Source organism: Cryptomeria japonica, chromosome 2 (genome assembly GCF_030272615.1).
Source record: "Cryptomeria japonica chromosome 2, Sugi_1.0, whole genome shotgun sequence".
NCBI classification, from domain to species: Eukaryota; Viridiplantae; Streptophyta; class Pinopsida; order Cupressales; family Cupressaceae; genus Cryptomeria; species Cryptomeria japonica.
Genome location: NC_081406.1, coordinates 560819576 through 560836603, shown reverse-complemented (window position 1 = coordinate 560836603; position 17028 = coordinate 560819576).

The window sequence follows — 17028 nt, the reverse complement described above, 5'->3', positions numbered from 1 at the left end:
CTAATATTGTTTTGGATCAGGTGCTTAATCAAAAAGCTCTCAATTCTATCTGACTCGGCCGAGGTCAGCTATTTCACACCAATCTTTTGAATTCCATCTACACTAACAACCAAATTTAACAGATTAGACTCATCATCTGAGTCTCTAGCTTCCTACTCATTCACTTCTGAAACTCCTCTGGCTGCAGGGCATTCTGGATCATCAATTATCACATCTTCTATCTTGCTTTTCTTTGACTCTAAAACACCAACGGGAATAGACTATCTCCTTTTCTTCTTTCTGGAAGATGATTCTAAAGAACTGGAAGAAAGAAATGGAAATCGGGCCAACTCTCCACAAATCTACAAATGATTTGAATTAATTATTGCGAATCTCCTCTTTGTTATCCAAACTGTTTATATATCTAAATATTTGTCTTGCAATTAGCACACCAAATTCCCAAATGACATTATCTTTTGTTGAAAGAGATTCTAAACAGTACATGACTAAACTCACAAGCAATGACCCATACCGGAAAGCATAATTCTTCTCTTTTGTCATCTTGATATTTTTTAACAACAATTCTTTCAATAATTCACACAAGTAAAATGATCTATTCTCCATCACAAACATATATGTCGTATATACTGCAATCGCCGAGGTGACTCCTTCCCTATTTTTGAAATAGACTTTGTAAGATATGCCATAGGCAACATACCTCACTACAGGGTTGATGATTGTATTGATGATAAGAGCTTGCTAATCACCCTTCATGTTGATTAGGGCTTCCACTTCCTTGTTCAAAATGGATTTCTTTTCTCGAACTTCTCCATTGTCGCACAAGCCGATGATCTTAGAAATGATTTCATTCGTAATTGGATAGGGTTTATCTAATACGATGTAGTTATCTCGCACATGACTAAGGATTACTATGACTACCTTTGCATTGTCGAACCAAGGGAATTTAGTCCACAGATTCAGACCTTTACCTTCTAACACTTTGAACCTTTATAATTCATCATCCTTCAAACCTTCTTTAACAACTCTAATCTTCTCCGAACTAAACTCATCCAGAAGCACTTTGTCCATAATCTGAAATTCTTCGCTACTAGATCCTCTGACGCTCATTTTTCCTTCCTTGATTACTTCTTTACTATTCACAATGATCTCAAGTAAATATAACTGATATGAAAGAAATGAACTCAAGAACTTATACTTATCTTACTAAAGATGCTTCATTAGGGTTTTGCTACCAAGACCTATTGTTTCAGTGATGTCATCATGATTCCTCTAATTAGCAGATACCACTCAAACACTTTCATGTTGGATTAGTGACATGAACCATTCAGACAAGGAGGCTAGAAGATTTTTCTTTCCGATCAAAACTCCCCCTTGTTAATCCCAACCGGTGCTAAGAGGGGAGGGGTGAATCAACACTTTACCGGTTTTAACCAATTGAAACTTTTACTTTAAGTTTGAACTAATTTATCATTCATTAATGTAAACATTTACTGCAAAAGATTAAGCATACATGAAAAGATTCACGATGACACACAGATTTATCTTATGGAAACCCAATAGGGAGAAAACCACGGTGTGAGTAGGAACTCACAAAATTTGTACTCTTCTGAAGTACACCCAGTTAAGAGCCATCCCTATTAGGAGATTACAAAGACCTTTCAAAATTTTGTTGTCAGGCCTTAAATTACGCCTTTGAAATCATGCAAGAATATCTGTCAATATAGTCGAACATGTCGATAAGTCCGTCGGTTGACTGGAGAAGACTCCTGATTTAGCTGGATGTAACTGAACATTACTAGTCTGTCGGTTATTGACTCTTCCGGTGTACCGATCAAAACCTATCTAGTCGATTTCCTCTTGTATACCAGTATGTTCTTTGCTTAGCTAGTGAACCTCTTATGTGCCAATCTACCCACTGCTACCTGATCTCCTTACTATTTAACGGTCTACTCACTGCTTGTCGATCTACTCACTGCTTGTTGGTCTACTCACTGCTTATCGGTCTACTCATTGTCAATGGACTATGAAGACTAAGGAGATGATGTTGCCAACAATGACAACCATACCATTACCGGTCATACAAAACAATATCAAAATGCCAACAAACTCCCCCTTTGGCATTGGTGGCAAATACTACAAACCGCTACAAAATTATGCTGGCTTGGCCCCTGTTCCTGACAAGATTCCAAAATTCCCCCTTTTGCCATCAATGGCAAAGACTATCCAAAATTTTTTTGTCAAAATAAAGAAAAAATCTCTTTAAAGTTTTTTTGAGCCACTTTCAAGGAAGATTCCCATGAAGATTGAATTTGTTTCATGGCGGTGAAGTGGACATGTAATATTGTAATGAAGACCTCCATATCATCATTTGTCTTACAGTCAAGTGCATTTATTAGGTGGTCTACTTCAATAATGTTCAGTTGCATGAAATCAATAATTGGTGCTAAATAGCACTGAATCTCTAACAAACTAAGACTTATTTTGTCTTCTTCATCTTTCAACCTTCTGATTTTATGATTGAGCATTTTGACTTTTTCAGTAAAGGTTGATGTTGAACTGATAAGAGGATCAAAAGATCTTACCAGATCTTGAATCTCCTTTTGAATCTAATTTCTTTTATCTTCTAACTCTTTGATTAAAGCAAGAAAATTTGAAGATTTTATTAGTAGTTGACCAACTTGCTACAGTATATCTTTAACTTCTTCTGTTCTGGTGGAAAGAGCAACTTTTCCAACTGTTATCTGCTCCATTAGGTTATCTTCTCGCTTTGTTTCATATTGCCTTACTGCAACCTTCTCGAGATCGGTTGCCTCTAAACTGATTGCTTTAACCAGAGTATCCAACTGATCAATAATGAGTGCAGTATCATCAACTACAATGTCTATGATGAGATCAGAGAGAATTGTTTTGGCAGAAGTGAGGATTCTTGCCTTCTTTTTCTTTTCTCTTAGTTTTACCTTTTCAGCTTGGATTCTCAGTTTTTCTGAGACTTTCATCAATTGCTTGGGGGTCATTTTCTTTACATCAATGACCGAGTCACCTTCTTCTTCCTCCTCTATTCCTTATTCCTTTCCTACATTCTCAACTTCTAATCTAGTTGTTGTGATGATTCTTACCTTTTTCTTTTCACTTTCATTGTGTAAGTCTAACTTCCTCCTTGCCGGAGGGGTATTCATCACTACTATGTTATCCTTTATTTTCTCCTCTTCCTCTTTTCCTTCCTTTGCTTTCTTCTCTTCCTCTTTTCCTTCCTCTGATTTCTTCTCTTCCCCCTTTCCTTCATCTTCTTTCTTCTCTTCCTCTTTTCCTTCCTCTGCTTTCTTTTCTTTCTTTTTTCCTTCCTCAGTTTTCTTCTCTTCCTCTTTTCCGGACTTTGCTTTCTTCTCTTCCTCTTTTCCTTCCTCTTCTTTCTTCTATTTCTCTGTCTTCTTTTCTTCCACTTTTCCTTCTTGAGAGAGAATAGGATTTGGTGTCAATAAGGTTTTGTAAGGTGTATCCTCATAAGGAATGTCTTCAACTAGCACTTCATCTTGACCGAAAAGCTTAGTTTTATCAGCTTCCTTCACCGGTGAAGTATGAACCAGTTGTTTGATACCCTTTGTCAAATTGGGGATGTTTGACACGACATTTCCTATGATGTCCTCAACTGTGAAATTATCAAATTCTTCAGTGGAGTTTTTTTCCCTAGCTTTTCCTTTGTCAAGGACAACTGTACCTTTGTCCTATTTTATTTCTTTTTCAATTTCTTCTTCAGCGTTCTTTTGATGGCTCATAATTTTCTTCCACAAGGTAACACCTTCAACATGTACTTCTCCCACTTCTCCTACTGCCACTCTCCCAGTTCTATTCCTTATTTTGAAATGTTAAATGCATGTTTCAGCCACCAATGAAGGTTGATCAAAGTCTAAGTCATGTTGCACTTCCATGAGTTCTTTTATTTTGAGTTCCTTGTCAGTAACTAGAGTTGTCTTCCATCTCCCTTCCATTTTATCTAGCAAGTCTGATAGGATAATGCCATATAATTCACTAGGAGTCCTACAAAAATTGTGCAAGTTCCAGATCAAGGCATCCTCAATTTTCCTTTTGTCTTCTTCGTTACTGATGGAATATCTCCTTCCAACACCGCCCAGACCTCCAAACTCTTTGATCCCATGCACCAACTCATCAACTATTGGAGCTTTGTTCCTCCCACTTCTTCTAACCTCCTTTATTTCCACCTTTGATAAGGCGTCACTGATATCACCTTCTTTCTCATCCTTTTTAATCTTTGGATCACTATTTTTCTTTTTCGTGTAAGTCACTCCTACTGGTCTATATTTACTTGGTGAGGATATCAGAGTACTTAGATCCTTTTCCTTTGAGTATGTTGCAGGATTGGTTGTTGCAATCCCCTTAAGTTTTGTCTTTGTCACTTTCTTCTTTCCACCTATTGATTATTCATCTTTAGCAGGTGTGACCCCTGTTTGCACATTGACATCAGTGGAGGTAGTTTTTAGGTCCCCGAGACAACTGAGCGGGGGGGGGGGGTGAATCGGTTCTTTCTCCAATAAATTCAATCCAAAATTAACTTAACCAAAACTTAATGCTTAATACCGGTAAAACAAACTTTATGCTGATAGACAATTTTATCAGTTAATTGTAGTATCGGTAAAGATTAATGCATGAAACAGAAAGACAATAATATCCACAACACATAACATAGATATTTGTATGTGGAAACCCTATAAGGGGAAAAACCATGGTGGGAAGCCTTACCCACAATCAGATGATACTACTGCAGATAGTATGTGTGTACAATATGGAGTCTGCACATGCAGAAAGGCCAGTTACCTAGAGCTCACTGCTCAATCACAAAATGGGAGTCACACTGACTACAATTGGATGGTTAAATCCAATGATAATGTACTGCACAAAATAGCATCTTCATATGTTGGATTCAGTACCGGTTTAGCTCTAATATGCCTTCTTTAAACCTTCCTTCAATCTTGAATGATGTTTGCATGTATATCTCTGCTTATTTTTGCATATACCTTATTACAATCATTTTTCCAGTCCCATATCAATCTCACAAATGAGATCTTACATTTATACCATAACCTAAGACCAATTGAGTAGGTCGGCTCACTAAAGATATTACAATAAAATCATTTACAAATGAATCAATATCTGATGCATCATGTCGGCTTAATGCATTTACAATAATAACAAATCATCTTCATAACGTGTCGTGCTGACCCGGAATAGATATGCTTGTTGGTGCATAACCTAGACCTATTTATCGACAACAACAAATATGCAAACCCGAATAGACAAATGAACAAATCATCATGACAAAGTGTCCAAACAATGTCTTTCGACATAACCAAGTAGTCTCCAAGTCATTCCAAGTGCCGATGAACAATATAACCCACCGGCGAACTAAATATCGATGACTGTGCATAAGTCACTGACTTGCCGGTGAACATAATCAAAGGTTTCCAAGTGCTGATAAGTGTTGACATCAATGACAAAACCATATCAACATATCCAAAATACCAACAGTAGTGGCACTAGATGCTTCACCTCCATATTTCTTATCAAGGGTATCAATCATTTTCCTTACTTTTCTTTTTATGATAGGCACTTGAAGTTCCAGTTTAATTTTAGAGCTTGCCTCCTCATATGTTCCAAACCTCTTTGCATTCGAGTCTACCGGTTTAGACAGAAGCATATTGATATGAATCTTAACAAGATCTGCTACAATCTCATAGCCCATAGGTGGAACCCAAAAAGTTATGGGTCGAACTGCTTGAATAATACAATCTGTGTCTACAAGAAAACAAATGTTGTCTTTGTATTTCTGCACTATTCTGGTTGGAATTCTTTCTCTCTTGTGCATCCTAATTTGGAATTCCTTAAAATATCCCCACATTGCTTCCCCAAATTTATTTCCCAAATCCCTAATCATTTCACCTATCTGAACCATGATAGGCTTCTCCTGTGACCATACTATACTACCCTTACCAGGAAAATATTTTTGCACATATAAAAATATACATACCAATAGTGAGCCATATTCGAAAGACTACTTCTTGTGCTTCTTTATTCTTTCCATGTTCACCATGAATTGATTTTGAATCATCTCACATATATCATGTGTTGCATCTTCTTTGATAATTCGATATCCAGCATGGATGGCACCGCTCAGCACACTATTCATCTGATTTGATTGATAGACCCTGTATCCCAACACTGCAGAGGAAAATATTACTTCGGCATCCTCGATATGGGTGATTGTCATTGCTCTACTATCACACTAAGATTTGGTTAACCAGGTGACTTCAGTTGATGAAATCGTTCTTAGGGTTAATGCTTCACTAGTTGCACTGAACCCTGTCACTTTTCGAATCACCTCCTTTGTGATCTTGATTGGTGTATGACCTTCCAGCCAAATAAATTGATCATGAACCTTGTTCAGTACATATCTAACCCAGTCACCATGAAACTGATTAGGAAAGTCAACAACATTAGCCAAACCCTTGGTCTTCAGAGGTAGAAATTTTGCTTTTAATTTATCATTGTCACATAACCCATTAAACTCATTTCGAATGAACTTATCTCCAAGTTCTTTGATCTTGCAATGAATGTAGGAGCAAATATCTTCTACCAACAATACACCGGAGGGTACAGATGATAAAGCACTGGTCTTGTCGATTTCACCGGCTTTCATCGGGTGCAACTTGAACTTGGGTTGGGGTTCCTTGATAGCTTCAACCAACATAGGAGTCGATATCGGCATTGCCATGATGACCTTCAAACAATCTTTTCTCAGACGTGGTTGAAAACCCTTTCCTAGGGATTACCAAACACCACTATCGCTCTTCTTGAATTTTCCACACAAACAAATCTTAGCAAGTTTCAAATTGCCTTTGATCACACAGGAGCTCAAGAAAGTTGACAAGAAGTCAGTGTAAATGAAAATGTGCTAACATTTCCTTATTTATCCATTGATATTTATCGGTGCAATGATCCACCGGTTAGTTTTGAAACTCACAACTTAAAGTACATCGATTTGACTTTACCGATTATTTGTTGCCGATACTGATACACAAATAAATAACTCACAAGACAAATTTATATTAAGAGATTTTAGACCAAATTTTATGCATAACAACTATGCAGATAAACACATCCTTATATTTGTTAAGGGGGTTCAAAAGTGATCTTACCATATGTACTACCCCTAGGCATCAGTATGCCTAGTTAGAAGAGGAACTGTCATCACCGATGGATGATGACTTGGTCTCATAATGTCCTTGTCCTTCTTTTCCTTCATCCTTCTTGATCCATGTCTTTTTCATTTCATTTCTTATTTCTTTAGTTGTCTTCTTTCCTTTCGGGTCATTTTTCTCTTTCTTCTTGCTAAACCGGTTCTTGTCTACAGACCGGTTGTAGGATCAGCTCATGCATTAGTTGTCCTCCATGGTCCTGAATTGTTTCTCTAGCTCATTCTCATTATGAAGTTTCCTGCAACATGACCAAAATTACCACACGTGGAACAGGTGGCATTCAACTAATTACTCCTTTTGTTAGGACTGACCGGTTTGAACGATGATCTTTATACATTTGTCTTGAACTTGCATTCGTAAAATCTATGTCCAAACTTGTTGCATGTGAAGCATTGTCCATGAATTCTTCTTCTATTTGACATACTACTAGATTGAGATCTACACTCATGAGCAGTGTGGCCATACTTATGACAATTATGACAATAACCATCAAAGGTGAAAGTCTTCTTTTGACTAACCGGTTTATTTCTACAGTCATTGGTCTTATGAACAGATTTACCACAATGATTACAAGAGAATTTGGAAGACTTCATACCTTTTTCTTCTGGATGGTTTCTTTTATCATCCTTCATCTTTTTGGATTTAGATGATTCTCCAGTTTCCATAGGACCTGAACTGAGGTAACCAAGGTCGGTTGTATCCTTCGTTCTTCTCTGAGCTTTCAACTATTTATCTACCTTCTCAAAGCTTTCATTGAACTTTCTCAGCTTCTCATTTCTCTCATTCTCAGTTTTCAATTCACTCTTGAGTTGTTCAATCTCTTTCATCAACTTCTCCTTTTCTTTTGCATTTTAATTCAGATGTTTGTGTATGTATTCATTCTCCTGAGTGAGAACTCGAATTTCTTCATCTTTCTCAATCATGATTGCATCATTTTCTCTCAGGGCATCTTCAACAAGCCTCCTGGCTCTTTCAGCTTTTGACAGTTCTTCTTCTGCCTCCCTTTTTCTTTCATCAACACTTCTGCTAGCTTTTAGTATCTCAGTCATTCTCAGGGCCTGACCTTCATGTTCTCTTTTGAGATGAGTAATTTCTTCGGTCAACTTCTTGTTCTTTTCCATGAGTCCTGAGACTGCTTCTTCAGCTTCTTTAGCTTCTTCAGATCCACTATGTTCAGAGAGTTGATCTATGATATCCTGACTCTCATTTAGTTGTTGAGCTAATTCCTTCCTTTTTGAAGGAGATTTTCTCAGTCTCTCTTTCAGCTAAGCAATGATTTCATTAGCTTCATGAATCTTCTTCTGATACTGGTACTCTTCCATGATCTTTATCCTCAAGTTGTCAAGCTTCACTTTAGAGGAACTGAGCTCTGATACCAATTGTTAATCCCAACCGATGCTGAGAGGGAAGGGGTGAATCAACACTTTATCGGTTTTAACCAATTGAAACTTTTACTTTAAGTTTGAACTAATTTATCATTCATTAATGTAAACATTTACTGCAGAAGATTAAGCATACATGAAAACATACACAATGACACACAGATTTATCTTGTGGAAACCCAATAGTGAAAAAACCACGGTGTGAGTAGGAACTCACAAAATTTGTACTCTTCTGGAGTACGCCCAGTTAAGAGCCATCCCTGTTAGGAGATTACAAAGACACTGTTAGGTGCCACTCGGTTAAGGGATTTTGATCAAGGATGGTTAGTGCCTTTACGTTGTTAAAGGTAGCCCAGTTAAAGGAATTAGAACATCAATCAAGATGTCACCCCGTTAAGGGATTTTTACAATGGGACCTATCAAAGTCCACCCGGTTAAGGGATTTATGTTGTAGTTGTTAGAAAGCAACAGAAGAATGATATGCTAAAACTGCTACTCATTAGCCTGATCAGATCACACTGAAGAACCACATTAGATCTGCATTGGTTGTGTCTATTCTACACAGCTCTGATTTCTTGAATGCACTATTAACTTTGCCTTTTGTCGATTTGTTGATCCTTGAATATCACACTACTGGTCCTCTGTCACTTGAGTCACCACTCTATGAAACTCCACTCTACCAGTCTTCTGTCATTCGTCTCTGCAGTCTCTTAAACTTCCCCTATCTCCACTTTCACATTATCTTCATTCACCTCAACAACAACCATCTCAAGAATGAGATATGTGTATTTATAGACCCTTTAGTCTATCGACAACTTTCCCTCCAAAACATACCTTTCAAAATTCCATTGCCAGGCCTTAAATTGCGCCTCTGAAATCATGCAGGAATCTCTGTCAATATAGTCAAACATTCTGATAAGTCTATCGATTGACTGGAGAAGACTCCTGATTTAGCTGGATGTAATTGAACATTACCAGTTTGTCAGTTACTAACTCTTCCGGTGTACTGATCAAAACCTGTCTAGCCGATTTCCTCTTGTATACCAGTCTATTCTTTGCTTAGCCAGTGAACCTCTTCTGTGCTGATCTACTCACTACTACCCGATCTTCTTACTGTTTGTTGGTCTACTCACTACTTGTCGGTCTACTCACTACTTGCTGGTCTACTCACTCCTTACCAGTCTACTCACTGTCGATGGACTGTGAAGACTAAGGAGATGATGTTGCCAACAATGACAACCATACCATTTATCAGTCATACAAAACAGTATCAGAATGCCAACACCCCTGACCCGAAGCTCTAAACTTAATTTTTGGAGGAAGAGGTGTCTGCACCGAATTTCAGTACATCAAGCTCACTTCCTTTATTCTCATTCTTCTTTCTCTAGACCAAGTTTTCCTTCTTCTTTGATTCATCATTCTTCATTGCACTCTTTTGAACAAAGTTTTCCTCATTTACTTTCTTGCATTGGTTAGCATAATGTCCGAGCTAATTTCACTTGAAACAACTAGCAAAATTCTTCTCAAATCATACTGGATGAGATCTATAACTGCATTGATTGGCCTTGTGTCCATAGATATTGCAATTGTAACAATATACTTGAAAGTTATAACTCTTCTTGTTTAAAACAACCGGGTTATAATTTTGATTCACAACATGATTCCTACAAAGGCTTGTCTTATGTCCAAACATCTTGCAACTATAACATTGAATGCTTCTACAGTTCACTACCTTGTGTACAAATTTATTACATTTAAAACAATACCCATTAAAGGATGGGTACCTTTGTGCATTGGGTTGTCAGATAGGTATTCTTCTTGCATTTGATTTTTGATTCCGAGATTTCTTCTCATCTTTTGACTTCTTCTCTGAATCGGTTTTGACTTCCTTATTTTCTTCTTTAACATTTTGATCTAGGCACACCGGTTTGGAAACCAAGTCTGGTTTTGTCTGACTTGACATGCTACATGCTGATCAAATCTTCCAAGAGCTTGTTGATGTCAAGGATCTTGTTCTTCGCCTTGGGATTCTTCACTTATTTCTCAATCTTTTCACATTCTTCAGATTTCAACTTTAATGTCTCTTTCAGGAACTGCTCTGTCTTATCCTTTTCCTCTTATGCATCAGGTCTTTGATGGTTTTATTCACTTGATTTAGCTGATTGTTAACCTCCTTATGTCTCAACTTGAATTTCTGGTTTTTCTCTCTCAACTTTTGTACACATTCATTTGCTATCAACAAATTCTCCTTCAGTTCTTCATTTTCTGATTCAACACTTTCCAAATCTTTGAGAGTTGTCTTCAATTCTTCATCCATCTGAAATTCTTCATCCAAGTATATAGGTATCATGGCTCAACCAACACGGATCTCCCTCAAGTGGTTAGGCTTTCCTAGCAAGGGACCAAAGCTCTGATACCAATTGCTGATCAAGTTTAAAGCACTGGAATACTGAGAGGGGGGGGTGAATCGGTATTCCCACTTAATTAAAACAATAAACTTTTACCAATTGAAGCTATCCTCAAAATATCAAACAAACTTGACTGAATTAAAATATTTAATGCAGACTAAACAAGAAGAACACAAACACAAGATAAACACCAGAATTTGTACGTGGAAAACCCAAAATGGAAAAAACCATGGAGAGTGTTAACTCTTAGGGAAATATAACTAGTTATAGTTGTGTTTACAAATAGGTGGCTCACTACCAGATTACAAAAATGGCTCACTATCAGACTGCTCACTATAGATAAAAAAAAGAAATGGCTAACTGTCGGAATGCTCATTGCAATTGAAAGGGTTGAACTGAGAAAGTTTGCATATCCAAATGCATGAGATTAGTTCCAAGTTAAGTTCATATTATAAATCTCAGAATTTACAGAAGATCCGGTTAGATATCTCTCCACCACTGCTCCGCAGTAGGTCCAGTAAATGACTACTGCACTACTAATTACCTTCACTCTCTGCAACTCTCACATACACTACTTCTTTCACTGCCAACTATCTTCTGCACATCACACACACATACTCTTGATCAATTCACTTGTCTTCATTCATCACTCATGAACATATGGGTGAGTTCACAATAATGGTTCCCACTTTCACCTACGAAGGAAAAATGCAATGGTGGGAAAAAAAATTCTCTAGGTGTTCGTTCATATTAGGGGTTTTGAAACGAACTACCTTTTGGGGTTTGCTTGAACCCCCCACTTCGCTTGAACTCCCTCTTTCAAGTGAACCCCCTTTAACAGTTGTTTTTTTGTCAATTTTTAATTATATTGGGCGGGTTCATTTGAACCCCCCTTCTTTCGAAGGTATTTAGGGGGGTTCATTCAAACCCCCTTTTTTACATTTCTCTGAAACTTTATACAAATTTCTACAGATTTTTTGCCTTCAAACCTTTGGTTGAAGTCTCAAATGGAACAACCTTGACAACCCAAAATGTAATATGGTAGTCCTCGAAGCAAGCTTTCCAATGACTATAATTTTATTACATATTGAGTTTAATATAAACTTGTTTTTTTAATTTTACCAAACATAGGTTCTTCACCAAACATGAACTTTTTTGTTCAATGCATTGGGAAAAATAGTAAACTAATTTGAAAAAAATCTAAAAAGTATCTATGCACTAGGTATTGATGTCATCTTTCTAACAAAAATAAATAAATTGAATTTCGATACATATGTGTGTGTGTGTGTAGAATAAGTTATGTGTTCAAATGTACACCTATGTCTAAATTATAATCAGTCCAACTTGAAAATTTAATAAAATGAAAAATATTCAACATATCACTATCAAACCAATTGCATGCACTGGGTATTGATGTTACAAACCAAAATTCGAAAGAATTAAGTTTTTATAATTTATAAAAAAAAGTTATGCATTCTGGGATGCACATCACTCTTAAAAAATGTTGTTTGCTGTAAAAAAATACTTTTCAAGGGAGATAGAAAAATCAATACAATTTTCTTCAAAAAAGTTTGAAAAAAATATATTTAGAATCTGTAGACAAGATGTTACAAATCAATAGTTTACATCATCTTCAAATTCCTAATGGTTTAAAAGTTATAGGTGTCGGAAAGTGAAGGTTTTTTTTCAAAATGTTTATCTAAGTGTCAAAGTTGGCCAAAAAGTGGGAACCAGTATTGTGAGTTCACCAATTTTATACACACACACACACACACACACACACACACACACACACACACACACACACACACACACACCGAAGGGTACAAATACAAAATAGTGTGTCACCCAAGCCCAATACGTTATCAATATGCTCATGTCAACCTCCTCAATACTCCTACATAATTCCTTTACATACTTCCAATTACCAAAGCATATATAGTGATTACTAGAAAAGGGCAAGGGTCATCCAGACCCAAGAGAATGTTGGCAATTAACACTCATCCGATGATTTTAGAAGACTTCTGGTGGCTAACTATTTGTTTAAGGTTGTCATTGATGTCAAATATTCATGGTGGTTTGATCAGATAGTTGTGACTCATCTTTCTTATCCGAAAGATGGAGGTAACTGGTAGACAGTTAACCGAAAAAATAGGGTAAAACAGGGTATTTGAGTAATGCTTTGATCCAGAATGATCTCAGATGATTACAGTGTTTTTGGTGATTATTTTTGTGATCGCAAGGATATGAAAGACCTTTAGGAAGCGTGTGGTTATAATATTTTAGTTCGGTGCTATAGTGTGTTCGAGATTGGAGCCGACTTGATCTACACGTTACACTTATTGAAGCCGACTTGAAGGAGATTGTTTTTGTGTCAAGACTAGATATATAAGATCATTTTGGCGATTGATTTTCGGTGTGTTAGATGTGTGGTGATCCATTTTGGTGCAATTGAGCGCAGTTTCATGTGTGCATTTTTCTATCAGACCAACCAGTAGTCGATTGAGACCAGAGACAAAGTATTTAGTAGAGCAGAGACAGTCAGAGATTCAGAGCCTAACTGAAACTCATCTTGCATAGTCAAATATTGTTTAAGATTTCATTTCATTGTAAACAAATTGTAAGTCAATGAGACTTCCAGGGTTGTAGCGCTCCGAGCAAATTATTTGAGCAGTGAGCTCTAGGAAGTGAGCCTGAATGCAAGTGCATTCCCCATCTATGTAATATTTATGTACTCCTGGCCATAATATATGAATATTATGGGTTCCAACCCCACCGTGGTTTTTTCCTTTCCGGGTTTCCACGTAAAAAATTTAGTGTTGTGGATTTGTATACTTATTGTTGCATGTTATGTTCTTATCTGTTATTCATTGCTAGTCAGTGGATAAAGAATAAGTTTGTGGTGGTTTTAACTTTTGGTAGATCACTAATTCAACCCCCCCTCTCAGTGATCTTTGATTCTAACAATTGGTATCAGAGCCTAGTTCCTCTAAGGAAGCTTAACCGCTTGAGGAAGATCTGAGAGATTGATTCAATGGATTCCAATTTCTAGAGACAACTCAATGTGGCACTTAAGGATCTTAATGTTGCTGAAGTGATGTATGTACCTTGAAGAAGAATCTGAATGCATCTGATGAATTCATCAATGAACTGAAGGATCAAGCAAATATCTACAAAGAAAAGAGGAAGGAATTAATGGACAAGCTGAAGGAGAAAGAATATTAGATCATGGAATACCAGGACAAAGTTGATGAGGTTAACAAGCTTGAGAGAGAGAATGTTGCCTTGAAGAATGAGATGCAATCGATTGTGATGAGACTGACTAAGGAGATTGAGGACCAAAAGAAGAATGAGGAGAATCTAGCACAATAACTGAAGGAAAGAGCTAATGAATGCTTCAGGCTTACCTATGAGAATGATCAATTGAAGCTTGAGTTGACACAATCAAGGAATAATGGTCAAGAGCTTGAACGACAAGTTGTTACCTTGAGGGATGAACTTGCTACTGCCAATGAATACAAAGACAAATTCAAAGCTAGTTCAACAAGACTTGATAAGATGCTAGAAAGTCAAAGACATGGAAAGGATATGTGAGGTCTAGGATATGAGAAAGGTGAATCCTCTAGATTTGGACAAAGCAATGTTAAACCTGATCAGAAGAAGAACAAGAATCCTCTGGTAAGACAACCTAATGCTCATAAATTTAATGGTAGATGTTTTAGTTGCAACAAATTTGGTCATATGGCAAGTTAGTGCAGAAGTAGGATGAATAATGGAATGATGAACAATAACAATATGATGAACAATATGAACAATGTTTCATATGCAATAATTTTGGACACAAGTCAAATGTGTGTAGAGTTTGATGAATAACTTTCAGAACAAAAGATTCTATGCCTATGGAATGTTTGGACATATCTCTAATCAGTGCAGGAAAAGACAAAACTAAATGAACTTTAGACCTATGAAGAATAATGTTGTTTGCAAAGCATGCAACAAAACCAGTCACATTGCAAAGTACTGCAGAAGCAAGAATAGTGCTTTGGTAGACAAGAATAAATAAAATGAGAAGGTAAAGGCAAAGGTTGAAGAGATTCGAGATCAACATAAGAAGATGTAAGTAAAGAAGGATGAATATAAGGTAGATAATGGATCTGTACCTGAATCCGGTGTAGAATCTTCATCACTTAACTAGGGATTTTGGCCTTAGGGGGAGGAAAACCAATGCAAATCTTGAAGTACCCCTTGATGAGATCTGTAGTGGATGAATTACAGATGGCAGCCAATATACGGAACTCAGATGGTTGATTGCGACATCCGGTAGTTGAATAGAGCATCCGGTTGATATTTGAGGTGCATTTATTTCAAAGTGAAATTAGGGTTTGCAAAGTTAAAATGACAATTATGAGAATCATTCTTCACTTTGCGAATAGTGTTTTCAAGTTGAAGAACAAGGCGATCAAAGAGCTTAAAGCAACCCGACAAAGCGATCTAGGGAATCCGACAGTTGGTTAAGGTATTTCTCGAAGGGCATTTTTCTGAGTCTGTTTTTCTAAGATTTCTAAAATGGAATCTGCATCTTCCATTGCTACTCCATTGGTGGTTGAGGTTAAGGACATGACTCATCCTGTATTCAACAAACACCCCTACAAGTCCATGGAGGAAAACCCGGTTGGAGCATTTTATTTCGTTCTGTATGGAGTTCTGCATGTTGATGATGTTCAAGCTTATAATCACTATGAAATTGAAGAAACCAACTCGAAAGATATTTTGGACCTATATATTGATAAAATCATGGATGACATTGGCAATCCTAAGTCGGAATTTGCACAACTGAAAAGAAAGGGTTTCACCCAATTTGTGAATTTTCTGACTTTTGATGAGAAGGAGTGGGTTAGATATGTGTTGAGCAGGATCCACACTGAATTTATATGGCTGGACAAACCTTACAAGATCATTGTTGAAGCAATTAAGGGAGTTACCTATTTGAATCAAACTGGTGAGAAGTCAGGGTTACGAAACGTTACAAACCCTACCATGAACAAACTAACTGATGCAAAATTTGATGGAAGATCAATGAAGATCAGTACAATAAAATAAGATGATGTTAAATTTGTTGCTATGATGATTAGTTATAAGGTGTATCAATCCAATAGATTGAATTTATTTTCTGGCACCACAATTCATGCTTCTTACAAAATGGTTAAGGAAGATGGTCATTATGACCTATGCAGTGTGTTGTTGGAGGAGTTGTTGATAAATTTGAAGAAGATTAAACTAGATAAAAAACATGTTTTCAAATTTGGATCTTTGATTATTTGTTTGGCCCTATACTTCAAGAACCAAATTCCAAGAATCAACAGAGTCAAGTGGGCTTATGAAATATCAGTTGCGCAATAGATAAAGCAAGGACTTGATAGTCTTGGCAACCAGGACAATCAGAATGCTGCACTATGGGCTTTCTTCAAAACTTTCCAGGATAAAATGAAGCAAAGAGTGCAAATCCCCAAAGAAATTGTTAAGAAATATGAGGGGACAATATGCTTTATGGTGAATAATGATGAATGTCTGATGGAATAAGTTCAACCCCAGACTGTTTGGATAATGCCAATGGGGTATGAGGTCGATGAGGCTACCTTGGAAGCATATGCACAACACTTGCTAATTTCTCTAGAAGACACCAAGGAGGAGAGGTTAAGAACCTGTAAAGAGAAGTGAATGGAGTTACACTCCTAATTCACTGAACCGACAAGGAGGAGGAAGGTGGTGAAGATTGTTGAAGATGTTCTTGTAGAGAAAGGCCATCCCAGGGAGAGAGTCAAGGCTACTAGGGAAGCAAGGGATGCAGCTGAAAAATAAAAGAAACAAAAGACTGCATCTGCTCCTGTTAAAATAAAGGTAAGAAGACCTTCTCTCGCTCTAGTGAAGACACCTACTGCTAAAGTTGAACCCTCTGGTGTATCAGTAAAG